A 14,989-nucleotide genomic window follows, 5' to 3' on the forward strand; every position below is an offset into this window, starting at 1 on the left:
TTCACTAACTGCGCCTTATCTTCTACATACTCCATGTTTGAGAAATGAGAGTTGTTGATTTTCATTCACGAGGTTTTAGGTTCCACTCTTAATACCATTGCCATCTTCTTTAATTGCTAATCTCAAATCACACACTGAGCTACTGTTATTTTCTCATATGACGACCTGTTTACACAAAATTAAATCCAAAGTATAAGCATATCTCCCTTCATTGTTTACCGGTAAATCATCCAAAATCTATCTCTCATGTAAACCCCAATAATTGTTTCCTTAAACCTAACCATTATTGTACTGAACAAATAAATCTATGTAAATGACCCTATTCATTTTTCAAATTAATCATTATTGTATTAATTAAATTTGTTTCCATTTTATGTAAATCCATAGTTATCATGGCAATCAGATAAGTCAGCCTTATTTCTCTGGAACGCTCGTAGCGTGTTTGAAAAATGATCTAGAGAGATTTCCCTATCATGGTCCGTGTTAGTGAACTAGTTAAATTAAATAATGACTGTTTAAAAAATTAATCACAAAGACACGTATTTATTTACAAAAGTTGGCGGGGGCCGAGCAACAAGTTGTGCACCAACACAGCTTGCGAACGGTCCACCAGTCATCCGTTAAGTCAACAGCTTGGTTGGGACCCACACAAAACTCAAATTCCGAAAAAGTTAGGTACAAAAGGCAAGGGTGTGCCATTTTATAGGCACGAAACTCAAAATACCCCTTATTATAAATATTGTCTACTTATATAACTCTCCTTGTCCCCCAAGGGTTTGTGTAATCTGTTTTTCGAATATTTTGCCCATAACTTCTTCATACGAAGTGGGAATGACCTCATTCTTTTTCTGTTACTTCTGTCTTTCAGTTCCCCACAGTATACAGGAATTTTTTTTTTAGGATTTGGACGCTTAGAAATTGGTGTTTCATCCTTATTTTCAATGTAAAGGATGACTTCCCTCTTTATGTTTGGAATCAACATACGTAGAAATGCAATTTGGATAACATGTAGAGCCTTTAAATGTATTATTTTTTACCGCAATCATTTTTTAAAAAATTTTATAATAAAAATGAGTTTATCTAGTTTATAGTTTGGTTTTAAAAAAAGGATTTCGACTTCTAACGAAGTCAGTGGACTTCCTTGAGTCAATGCATCCAAAATGCAAGCTTTTTTCGACTCTCAAGCCTCTAGACATGTAATTTGTGAAGGAAATATTTTTTCTTAAAATTTTCTATTAAAGGGGAGTCTTTCTGTTTCCTGATTTGGTCTTGATCATAGAGTTCCGACATCTAACGAAGCCTGCGGACTTCCTTGAGTCATTTGTGTTTATGGTATTTTATTCAAATTTTGCAATGATTATCTAGCTTAAAGAAGATCCCATAATCATTGAGAAGTTATTAACGGTTGCAAACCTTATCTCCTTCTTTCCGTGTTTTATTATAGGTAATCTATGACATTTTTAAAAGATTATAAGTTCATTATAATAAGGGATATTTTTAGTTTGGTTCCTATAAAATGGTACACTTTCGCGTTTGGTGCCTAACTTTGTCAATATCTGAGTTTGGTGCCCAGTCAACGAATTGGCGTTGATTGACCGTTTTGACCATTCTATTTAGAGTTAAAAATGTGAAATGTCTAATAAAATTCGAACCTCCGTTTTATTCTCTAACTGCTCCCTATCTTCTACATACTCCATGTTTGAGAAATGAGAGTTGTTGATTTTCATTCACGAGGTTTTAGGTTCCACTCTTAATACCATTGCCATCTTCTTTCATTGCTAATCTCAAATAATACACTGAGCTACTGTTATTTTCTCATATGACCACCTATTTAAACAAAATTAAATCCAAAGTATAAGCATAGCTCCCTTCATTGTTTACCGGTAAATCATCCAAAATCTATCTCTCACGTAAACCCCAATAATCGTTTCCCTTAACCTTTAAACTAACCATTATTGTATTGAACAAATGAATACATGTAAATGACCCTATTCATTTTTAAAACTAATCATTATTTTATTAATTAAATTTTTTTCCATTTTATGTAAATCCATAGTTATCGTGGAAGTCAGATAAGTCAGCCTTATTTCTCCTGAACGCTCGTAACGTGTTTGGAAAATGATCTAGAGAGATTTCCCTACCATGGTCCGTGTTAGTGAACCAATTAAATTAAATAATGATTTTTTAAACAATTATTCACTCAGACACGTATTTATTTACAAAACTTTGCGGGGGGCCGAGCAACAAGTTGTGCTCCAACACAGCTTGTGAACGGTCCACCAATCTTTCGTTAAGTCAACTGCTTGATATGGACCCACACGAAACTCAAATTCCGACAAAGTTAGGTACCAAAGGCAAAGGTGTGCCATTTTATAGGCACCAAACTCAACATACCCCTTATTATAAATATTGTCTACTTATATAACTCTCTTTGTCCCCCAAGGGTTTGTGTAATCTCTTTTTCGACTATTTTGCTCATAACTTCTTCATACGAAGTGGGAATGACCTCATTCTTTTTCTGTTACCTCTGTCTTTAAGTTCCCCATAGTATACAGGAAAACTTTTAGGATTTGGACGCTTAGCAATTGGTGTTTCATCCTTATTTTCAATGTTAAGGATGACTTCCCTCTTTATTTTTGGAATCAACATACGTAGAAATGCAATTTAGATAACATGTAGAGCCTTTAAATGTATTATTAATTACCACAATCATTTTTTAGAAAATTTTATAATAAAAATGAGTTTATCTAGTTTATAGTTTGGTTTTAAAAAAAGGATTTCGACTTCTAACGAAGTCACTGGACTTCTTTGAGTCAATGCATCCAAAATGCAAGATTTTTTCGACTCTCAAGCCTCTAGACATGTAATTTGTGCAGGGAATATTTTTTCTGAAAATTTTCTATTAAAGGGGAGTCTTTCTGTTTCATGATTTGGTTTTGATCATAGAGTTCCTACATCTAACGAAGCATGCGGACTTCCTTGAGTCATTTGTGTTTATGGTATTTTATTCAAATTTTGCAATGATTATCTAGCTTAAAGAAGATCCCATAATCGTTGAGAAGTTATTAACGGTTTCAAACCTTATCTCCTTCTTTCCATGTTTTATTATAGGTAATCCATGACCTTTTTAAAAGATTATAAGTTCATTTTTAGAAAGGATATTTTGAGTTTGGTGCCTATAAAATGGTACACTTTCGCGTTTGGTGCCTAACTTTGTCAATATATGAGTTTGGTGCCCAGTCAACGAATTGGCGTTGATTGACCGTGTTGACCATTCAATTTAGAGTTAAAAATGTGAAATGTCTAATAAAATTCTAACCCCCGTTTTATTCACTAACTGCGCCCCATCTTCTACATACTCCATGTTTGAGAAATGAGAGTTGTTGATTTTCATTCACGAGGTTTTAGGTTCCACTCTTAATACCATTGCCATCTTCTTTCATTGCTAATCTCAAATCATACATTGAGCTACTGTTATTTTCTCATATGACCACCTGTTTACACAAAATTAAATCCAAAGTATAAGCATAGCTCCCTTCATTGTTTACCGGTAAATCATCCAAAATCTATCTCTCATGTAAACCCCAATAACCGTTTCCTTAAACCTTTTAACTAACCATTATTGTATTGAACAAATGAATCCATGTAAATGACCCTATTCATTTTTCAAATTAATCATTATTGTATTAATTAAATTTGTTTCCACTATATGTAAATCCATAGTTATCATGGCAGTCAGATAAGTCAGCCTTATTTCTCTGGAACGCTCGTAACGTGTTTGGAAAACGATCTAGAGAGATTTCCCTACCGTGGTCCGTGTTAGTTAACTAGTTAAATTAAACAATGATTGTTTAAACAATTATTCACAAAGACACGTATTTATTTACAAAAGTTTTCGGGGGGCCGAGCAACAAGTTGTGCTCCAACACAGCTTGTGAACGGTCCACCAGTCATCCGTTAAGTCAACTGCTTGATTGGGACCCACACCAAACTTAAATTCCGACAAAGTTAGGTACCAAAGGCAAAGGTGTGCCATTTTATAGGCACCAAACTCAAAATACCCCTTATTATAAATATTGTCTACTTATATAACTCTCTTTGTCCCCCAAGGGTTTGTGTAATCTCTTTTTCGATTATTTTGCTCATAACTTCTTCATACGAAGTGGGAATGACCTCATTCTTTTTCTGTTACCTCTGTCTTTCAGTTCCCCACAGTATACAAGATTTTTTTTAGGATTTGAACGCTTAGCAATTGGTGTTTCATCCTTATTTTCAATGTAAAGGATGACTTCCCTCTTTATTTTTGGAATCAACATACGTAGAAATGCAATTTGGATAATATGTAGAGCCTTTAAATGTATTATTTTTTACCAAAATCATTTTTTAGAAAATTTTATAATAAAAATGAGTTTATCTAGTTTATAGTTTGGTTTTAAAAAAAAGGATTTCGACTTCTAACGAAGTCACTGGACTTCCTTGAGTCAATGCATCCAAAATGCAAGCTTTTTTTTGACTCTCAAGCCTCTAGACATGTAATTTGTGCAGGAAATATTTTTTCTGAAATTTTTTTATTAAAGGGGAGTCTTTCTGTTTCATGATTTGGTCTTGATCATAGAGTTCCGACATCTAACGAAGCCTGCGGACTTCCTTGAGTCATTTGTGTTTATGGTAATTTATTCAAATTTTGCAATGATTATCTAGCTTAAAGAAGATCCCATAATCGTTGAAAAGTTATTAACGGTTGGAAACCTTATCTCCTTATTTCCATGTTTTATTATAGGTAATCTATGACATTTTTAAAACCTTAGAAGTTCATTATTAGAAGGGTTATTTCGAGTTTGGTGCCTATAAAATGGTACACTTTCGCGTTTGGTGCCTAACTTTGTCAATATCTGAGTTTGGTGCCCAGTCAACGAATTGGCGTTGATTGACACCGTGTTGACCATCCAATTTAGAGTTAAAAATGTTAAATGTGTAATAAATATCTAAACTCCGTTTCATTCACTAGCTGCACCTTATCTTCTACATACTCCATGTTTGAGAAATGAGAGTTGTTGATTTTCGTTCACGAGGTTTTAGGTTCCACTCTTAATACCATTGCCTTCTTCTTTCATTGCTAATCTCAAATCATACAATGAGCTACTGTTATTTTCTCATTTGAACACCTGTTTACACAAAATTAAATCCAAAGTATAAGCATAGCTCCCTTCATTGTTTACCGGTAAATCATCCAAAATCTATCTCTCATGTAAACCCCAATAATCGTTTCCTTAAACCTTCAAACTAACCATTATTGTATTGAACAAATGAATCCATGTAAATGACCCTATTCATTTTTCAAAGTAATCATTATTGTATTAATTAAATTTGTATCCATTTTATGTAAATCCATAGTTATCATGGCAGTCAGATAAGTCAACCTTATTTCTCTGGAACGCTCGTAACGTGTTTGGAAAATGATCCAGAGAGATTTCCCTATCGTGGTCCGTATTAGTGAACTAGTTAAATTAAATAATGATTGTTTAAACAATTATTCACAAAGACACTATTTATTTACAAAAGTTGGCGGGGTCCGAGCAACAAGTTGTGCTCCAACACAGCTTGTGAACGGTCCACCAGTCATCCGTTAAATCAACTGCTTGGTTGGGACCCACACCAAACTCAAATTCCAACAAAGTTAGGTACCAAAGGCAAAGGTGTGCCATTTTATAGGCACGAAACTCAAAATACCCCTTATTATAAATATTTTCTACTTATATAACTCTATTTGTCCCCCAAGGGTTTGTGTAATCTCTTTTTCGATTATTTTGCTAATAACTTCTTCATACGAAGTGGGAATGACCTCATTCTTTTTCTGTTACCTCTGTCTTTCAGTTCCCCAAAATATACAGGAAAGTTTTTAGGATTTGGACACTTAGCAATTGGGGTTTCATCCTTATTTTCAATGTAAAGGATGATTTCCCTCTTTATTTTTGGATTCAACATACGTAGAAATGCAATTTGGATAACATGTAGAGCCTTTAAATGTATTATTTTTTACCACAATCATTTTTAGAAAATTTTATAATAAAAATGAGTTTATCTAGTTTATAGTTTGGTTTTAAAAAAAGGATTTCGACTTCTAACGAAGTCACTGGACTTCCTTGAGTCAATGCATCCAAAATGTAAGCTTTTTTCAATTCTCAAGCATCTAGACATGTAATTTGTGCAGGAAATATTTTTTCTGAAAAATTTCTATTAAAGGGGAGTCTTTCTGTTTCTTGATTTGGTCTTGAGCATAGAGTTCCGATATCTAACGAAGCCTGCGGACTTCCTTGAGTCATTTTTGTTTATGGTATTTTATTCAAATTTTGCAATGATTATCTAGCTTCAAGAAGATCCCATAATCGTTGAGAAGTTATTAGCGGTTGCAAACCTTATCTCCTTCTTTCCATGTTTTATTATAGGTAATCCATGACCTTTTTAAAAGATTATAAGTTCATTATTAGAAGGGATATTTCGAGTTTGGTGCCTATAAAATGGTACACTTTCGCGTTTGGTGCCTAACTTTTTCAATATATGAGTTTGGTGCCCAGTCAACAAATTGGTGTTGATTGACCGTGTTGACCATCCAATTTAAAGTTAAATATGTGAAATGTCTAATAAAATTCTAAACTCCTTTTTATTCACTAACTGCGGCTTATCTTCTACATACTCCATGTTTGAGAAATGAGAGTTGTTGATTTTCATTCATGAGGTTTTAGGTTCAACTCTTAATACCATTGCCATCTTCTTTCATTGCTAATCTCAAATCATACACTGAGATACTATTATTTTCTCATATGACCACCTGTTTACACAAAATTAAATCCAAAGTATAAGCATAGCTCCCTTCATTGTTTACCGGTAAATCATCCAAAATCTATCTCTCATGTAAACCCCAATAATCGTTTCCTTAAACCTTTTAACTAACCATTATTGTATTGAACAAATGAATCCATGTAAATGACCCTATTCATTTTTCAAATTAATCATTATTGTATTAATTAAATTTGTTTCCATTTTATATAAATCCATAGTTATCATGGCAGTCAGATAAGTCAACCTTATTTCTCTGGAACGCTCGTAACGTGTTTCGAAAATGATCTAGAGAGATTTCCGTACCGTGGTCCGTGTTAGTGAACTAGTTAAATTAAATAATGATTTTCTAAACAATTATTCACAGAGACATGTATTCATTTACTAAATTTGGCGGGGGCCGAGCAACAAGTTGTGCTCCAACACAGCTTGTGAACGGTCCACCAGTCATCCGTTAAGTCAACTGCTTGATTGGGACCCACACCAAAATCAAATTCCGACAAAGTTAGGTACCAAAGGAAAAGGTGTGCCATTTTATAGGGACCAAACTCAAAATACCCCTTATTATAAATATTTTCTACTTATATAACTCTCTTTGTCCCCCAAGGGTTTGTGTAATCTCTTTTTCGATTATTTTGCTCATAACTTCTTCATACGAAGTGGGAATGACCTCATTCTTTTTCTGTTACCTCTGTCTTTCAGTTCCCCACAATATACATGAATTTTTTTAGGATTTGGACACTTAGCAATTGGGGTTTCATCCTTATTTTCAATGTAAAGGATGATTTCCCTCTTTATTTTTGGATTCAACATACGTAGAAATGCAATTTGGATAACATGTAGAGCCTTTAATTGTATTATTTATTAACACAATCATTTTTTAGAAAATTTTATAATAAAAATGAGTTTATTTAGGTTATACTTTGGTTTTAAAAAAAGGATTTCGACTTCTAACGAAGTCACTGGACTTCCTTGAGTCAATGCATCCAAAATGTAAGCTTTTTTCAACTCTCAAGCCTTTAGACATGTAATTTGTGCAGGAAATATTTTTTCTGGAAAATTTCTATTAAAGGGGAGTCTTTATGTTTCATGATTTGGTCTTGAGCATAGAGTTCCGATATCTAACGAAGCCTGCGGACTTCCTTGAGTCAGTTTTGGTTATGGTATTTTATTCAAATTTTGCAATGATTAACTAGCTTAAAGAAGATCCCATAATCGTTGAGAAGTTAATAGCGGTTGCAAACCTTATCTCCTTCTTTCCTTGTTTTATTATAGGTAATCTATGACCTCTTTAAAAGATTAGAAGTTCATTATTAGAAGGGATATTTCGAGTTTGGTGCCTATAAAATGGTACACTTTCGCGTTTGGTGCCTAACTTTGTCAATATCTGAGTTTGGTGCCCAATCAACGAATTGGCGTTGATTGACCGTGTTGACCATCCAATTTAGAGTTAAAAATGTGAAATGTCTAATAAAATTCTAAACTCCGTTTTATTCACTAACTGCGGCTTATCTTATACATACTCCATGTTTGAGAAATGAGAGTTTTTGATTTTCATTCATGAGGTTTTAGGTTCAACTCTTAATACCATTGCCATCTTCTTTCATTGCTAATCTCAAATCATACACTGAGATACTATTATTTTCTCATATGACCACCTGTTTACACAAAATTAAATCCAAAGTATAAGCATAGCTCCCTTCATTGTTTACCGGTAAATCATCCAAAATCTATCTCTCATGTAAACCCCAATAATCGTTTCCTTAAACCTTTTAACTAACCATTATTGTATTGAACAAATGAATCCATGTAAATGACCTTATTCATTTTTCAAATTAATCATTATTGTATTAATTAAATTTGTTTCCATTTTATGTAAATCCATAGTTATCATGGCAGTCAGATAAGTCAGCCTTATTTCTCTGGAACGCTCGTAACGTGTTTGGAAAATGATCTAAAGAGATTTCCGTACCGTGGTCCGTGTTAGTGAACTAGTTAAATTAAATAATGATTGTCTAAATAATTATTCACAGAGACATGTATTCATTTACAAAATTTAGCGGGGGCCGAGCTACAAGTTGTGCTCCAACACAGCTTGTGAACGGTCCACCAGTCATCCGTTAAGTCAACTGCTTGATTGGGACCCACACCAAAATAAAATTCCGACAATGTTAGGTACCAAAGGAAAAGCTGTGCCATTTTATAGGGACCAAACTCAAAATACCCCTTATTATAAATATTGTCTACTTATATAACTCTCTTTGTCCCCCAAGGGTTTGTGTATTCTCTTTTTCGATTATTTTGCTCATAACTTCTTCATACGAAGTGGGAATGACCTCATTCTTTTTCTGTTACCTCTGTCTTTCAGTTCCCCACAATATGCAGGAAATTTTTTAGGATTTGGACACTTAGGAATTGGGGTTTCATCCTTATTTTCAATGTAAAGGATGATTTCCCTCTTTATTTTTGGATTCAACATACGTAGAAATGCAATTTGGATAACATGTAGAGCCTTTAAATGTATTATTTTTTACCACAATCATTTTTTAGAAAATTTTATAATAAAAACGAGTTTATTTAGGTTATACTTTGGTTTTAAAAAGAGGATTTAGACTTCTAACGAAGTCACTGGACTTCCTTGAGTCAATGCATCCAAAATGTAAGCTTTTTTCAACTCTCAAGCCTCTAGACATGTAATTTGTGCAGGAAATATTTTTTCTGAAAAATTTCTATTAAAGGGGAGTGTTTCTGTTTCATGATTTGGTCTTGAGCATAGGGTTCCGATATCTAACGAAGCCTGCGGACTTCCTTGAGTCATTTTTGTTTATGGTAGTTTATTCAAATTTTGCAATGATTAACTAGCTTAAAGAAGATCCCATAATCGTTGAGAAGTTATTAGCGGTTGCAAACCTTATCTCCTTCTTTCCATGTTTTATTATAGGTAATCCATGACCTTTTTAAAAGATTATAAGTTCATTATTAGAAGGGATATTTCGAGTTTGGTGCCTATAAAATGGTACACTTTCGCGTTTGGTGCCTAACTTTGTCAATATCTGAGTTTGGTGCCCAGTCAACAAATTGGCATTGATTGACCGTGTTGACCATCCAATTTAAAGTTAAATATGTGAAATGTGTAATAAAATTCTAAACTCCGTTTTATTCACTAACTGCGGCTTATCTTATACATACTCCATGTTTGAGAAATGAGAGTTGTTGATTTTCATTCATGAGGTTTTAGGTTCAACTCTTAATACCATTGCCATCTTCTTTCATTGCTAATCTCAAATCATACACTGAGATACTATTATTTTCTCATATGACCACCTGTTTACACAAAATTAAATCCAAAGTATAAGCATAGCTCCCTTCATTGTTTACCGGTAAATCATCCAAAATCTATCTCTCATGTAAACCCCAATAATCGTTTCCTTAAACCTTTTAACTAACCATTATTGTATTGAACAAATGAATCCATGTAAATGACCCTATTCATTTTTCAAATTAATCATTATTGTATTAATTAAATTTGTTTCCATTTTATATAAATCCATAGTTATCATGGCAGTCAGATAAGTCAACCTTATTTCTCTGGAACGCTCGTAACGTGTTTCGAAAATGATCTAGAGAGATTTCCGTACCGTGGTCCGTGTTAGTGAACTAGTTAAATTAAATAATGATTTTCTAAACAATTATTCACAGAGACATGTATTCATTTACTAAATTTGGCGGGGGCCGAGCAACAAGTTGTGCTCCAACACAGCTTGTGAACGGTCCACCAGTCATCCGTTAAGTCAACTGCTTGATTGGGACCCACACCAAAATCAAATTCCGACAAAGTTAGGTACCAAAGGAAAAGGTGTGCCATTTTATAGGGACCAAACTCAAAATACCCCTTATTATAAATATTGTCTACTTATATAACTCTCTTTGTCCCCCAAGGGTTTGTGTAATCTCTTTTTCGATTATTTTGCTCATAACTTCTTCATACGAAGTGGGAATGACCTCATTCTTTTTCTGTTACCTCTGTCTTTCAGTTCCCACAATATACATGAAATTTTTTAGGATTTGGACACTTAGCAATTGGGGTTTCATCCTTATTTTCAATGTAAAGGATGATTTCCCTCTTTATTTTTGGATTCAACATACGTAGAAATGCAATTTGGATAACATGTAGAGCCTTTAATTGTATTATTTATTACCACAATCATTTTTTAGAAAATTTTATAATAAAAATGAGTTTATTTAGGTTATACTTTGGTTTTAAAAAAAGGATTTCGACTTCTAACGAAGTCACTGGACTTCCTTGAGTCAATGCATCCAAAATGTAAGCTTTTTTCAACTCTCAAGCCTTTAGACATGTAATTTGTGCAGGAAATATTTTTTCTGGAAAATTTCTATTAAAGGGGAGTCTTTATGTTTCATGATTTGGTCTTGAGCATAGAGTTCCGATATCTAACGAAGCCTGCGGACTTCCTTGAGTCAGTTTTGTTTATGGTATTTTATTCAAATTTTGCAATGATTAACTAGCTTAAAGAAGATCCCATAATCGTTGAGAAGTTATTAGCGGTTGCAAACCTTATCTCCTTCTTTCCATGTTTTATTATAGGTAATCCATGACCTTTTTAAAAGATTATAAGTTCATTATTAGAAGGGATATTTCGAGTTTGGTGCCTATAAAATGGTACACTTTCGCGTTTGGTGCCTAACTTTCTCAATATCTGAGTTTGGTGCCAGGTCAACAAATTGGCATTGATTGACCGTGTTGACCATCCAATTTAAAGTTAAATATGTGAAATGTCTAATAAAATTCTAAACTCCGTTTTATTCACTAACTGCGGCTTATCTTATACATACTCCATGTTTGAGAAATGAGAGTTTTTGATTTTCATTCATGAGGTTTTAGGTTCAACTCTTAATACCATTGCCATCTTCTTTCATTGCTAATCTCAAATCATACACTGAGATACTATTATTTTCTCATATGACCACCTGTTTACACAAAATTAAATCCAAAGTATAAGCATAGCTCCCTTCATTGTTTACCGGTAAATCATCCAAAATCTATCTCTCATGTAAACCCCAATAATCGTTTCCTTAAACCTTTTAACTAACCATTATTGTATTGAACAAATGAATCCATGTAAATGACCTTATTCATTTTTCAAATTAATCATTATTGTATTAATTAAATTTGTTTCCATTTTATGTAAATCCATAGTTATCATGGCAGTCAGCCTTATTTCTCTGGAACGCTCGTAACGTGTTTGGAAAATGATCTAGAGAGATTTCCGTACCGTGGTCCGTGTTAGTGAACTAGTTAAATTAAATAATTATTGTTTAAACAATTATTCATTAAGACACGTATTTATTTACAAAAGTTTGCGGGGGGGCGAGCTACAAGTTGTGCTCCAACACAGCTTGTGAACGGTCCACCAGTCATCCGTTAAGTCAACTGCTTGGTTGGGACCCACACCAAACTCAAATTCCGACAAAGTTAGGTACCAAAGGCAAAGGTGTGCCATTTTATACGCACCAAACTCAAAATACCCCTTATTATAAATATTGTATACTTATATAACTCTCTTTGTCCCCCAAGGTTTTGTGTAATCTCTTTTTCGACTATTTTGCTCATAACTTCTTAATACGAAGTGGGAATGACCTCATTTTTTTTCTGTTACCTCTGTATTTCAGTTCCCGACATTATACAGGAAAATCTTTAGGATTTGGACGCTTAGAAGTTGGTGTTTCATCCTTATTTTCAACGTAAAGGATGACTTCCCTCTTTATTTTTTGAATCAGCATACGTAGAAATGCAATTTGGATAACATGTAGAGCCTTTAAATGTATTATTTTTTACCGCAATCATTTTCATAAAATTTTATAATAAAAATGAGTTTATCTAGTTTATAGTTTGGTTTTAAAAAAAGGATTTATACTTCTAACGAAGTCACTAGACTTCCTTGAGTCAATGCATCAAAAATGCATGCTTTTCTCGACTCTCAAGCCTCTAGACATGTAATTTGTGAAGGAAATATTTGTTCTGAAAATTTTCTATTAAAGGGGAGTCTTTTTGTTTCTTGATTTGGTCTTGATCATAGAGTTCAAACATCTAACGAAGCCTGCGGACTTCCTTGAGTCATTTGTGTTTAAGGTATTTTATTCAAATTTTGCAATGATTATCTAGCTTAAAGAAGATCCCATAATTGTTGAAAAGTTATTAACGGTTGCAAACCTTATCTCCTTCTTTCCATGTTTTATTATAGGTAATCTATTACCTTTTTAAGAGATTAGAAGTTCATTATTAGAAGGGATATTTCGAGTTTGGTGCCTATAAAATGGTACACTTTCGCGTTTGGTGCCTAACTTTGTCAAGATCCGAGTTTGGTGCCCAGTCAACGAATTGGCGTTGATTGACACCGTGTAGACCATCCAATTTAGAGTTAAAAATGTGAAATGTCTAATAAAATTCTAAACTCCGTTTTATTCACTAATTGCGCCTTATCTTTTACATACTCCATGTTTAAGAAATGAGAGTTGTTGATTTTCATTCACGAGGTTTTAGGTTCCACTCTTAATACCATTTCCATCTTCTTTCATTGCTAATCTCAAATCATACACCGAGCTACTGTTATTTTCTCATATGACCACCTATTTACACAAAATTAAATCCAAAGTATAAGCATAGTTCCCTTCATTGTTTACCCGTAAATCATCCAAAATCTATCTCTCATGTAAAACCCAATAATCGTTTCCTTCAACATTCAAACTAACCATTATTGTATTGAACAAATTAATCCATGTAAATGACCCTATTCATTTTTCAAATTAATCATTATTGTATTAATTAAATTTGTTTCCATTTTATATAAATCCATAGTTATCATGGCAGTCAGATAACTCACCCTTATTTCTCTGGAACGCTCGTAACGTGTATGGAAAATGATCTAGAGAGATTTCCCTACCGTGTTCCGTGTTAGTGAACTAGTTATATTAAATAATGATTGTTTAAACAATTATTCACAAAGACATGTATTTATTTACAAAAGTTGGCGGGGGGCCGAGCAACAAGTTGTGCTCCAACACAGCTTTTGAACGGTCCACCAGTCATCTGTTAAGTCAACTGCTTGGTTGGAACCCACACCAAACTCAAATTCCGACAAAGTTAGGTACCAAAGGAAAAGGTGTGCCATTTTATAGGCACCAAACTCAAAATACCACTTATTATAAATATTGTATACTTATATAACTCTCTTTGTCCCCCAAGGTTTTGTGTAATCTCTTTTTCGACTATTTTGCTCATAACTTCTTCATATGAAGTGGGAATGACCTCATTCTTTTTCTGTTACCTCTGTCTTTCAGTTCCCCACAGTAATCCGGAAAATCTTTAGGATTTGGGCGCTTAGCAATTGGTGTTTCATCCTTATTTTCAATGTAAAGGATGACTTCCCTCTTTATTTTTGGAATCAACATACGTAGAAATGCAATTTGGATAACATGTAGAGCCTTTAAATGTATTATTTTTTACCACAATCATTTTTTAGAAAATTTTATAATAAAATGAGTTTATATAGTTTATAGTTTGGTTTTCAAAAAAGGATTTCGACTTCTAACGAAGTCACTGTACTTCCTTGAGTCAATGCATCCAAAATGCAATCTTTTTTCGACTCTCAAGCCTCTAGACATGTAATTTGTGCAGGAAATATTTTTTCTGAAAATTTTGTATTAAAGGGGAGTCTTTCTGTTTCATGATTTGGTCTTTATCATAGAGTTCCGACATCGAACGAAGCCTTCGGACTTCCTTGAGTCATTTGTGTTTATGGTATTTTATTCAAATTTTGCAATGATTATCTTGCTTAAAGAAGATCCCATAATCGTTGAGAATTTATTAACGGTTGCAAACCTTATCTCATTATTTCCATGTTTTATTATAGGTAATCTATGACCTTTTTAATAGATTAGAAGTTCATTATTAGAAGGGATATTTCGAGTTTGGTGCCTATAAAATGGTACACTTTCGCGTTTGGTGCCTAACTTTGTCAATATCTGAGTTTGGTGCCCAGTCAACGAATTGGCGTTGATTGAGACCGTGTTGACCATCCAATTTAGAGTTAAAAAATGTTAAATGTCTAATAAACTTCTAAACTCCGTCTTA

This window comes from Papaver somniferum, unplaced genomic scaffold, assembly GCF_003573695.1.
Source record: "Papaver somniferum cultivar HN1 unplaced genomic scaffold, ASM357369v1 unplaced-scaffold_122, whole genome shotgun sequence".
In the NCBI taxonomy this organism is placed as follows: domain Eukaryota; kingdom Viridiplantae; phylum Streptophyta; class Magnoliopsida; order Ranunculales; family Papaveraceae; genus Papaver; species Papaver somniferum.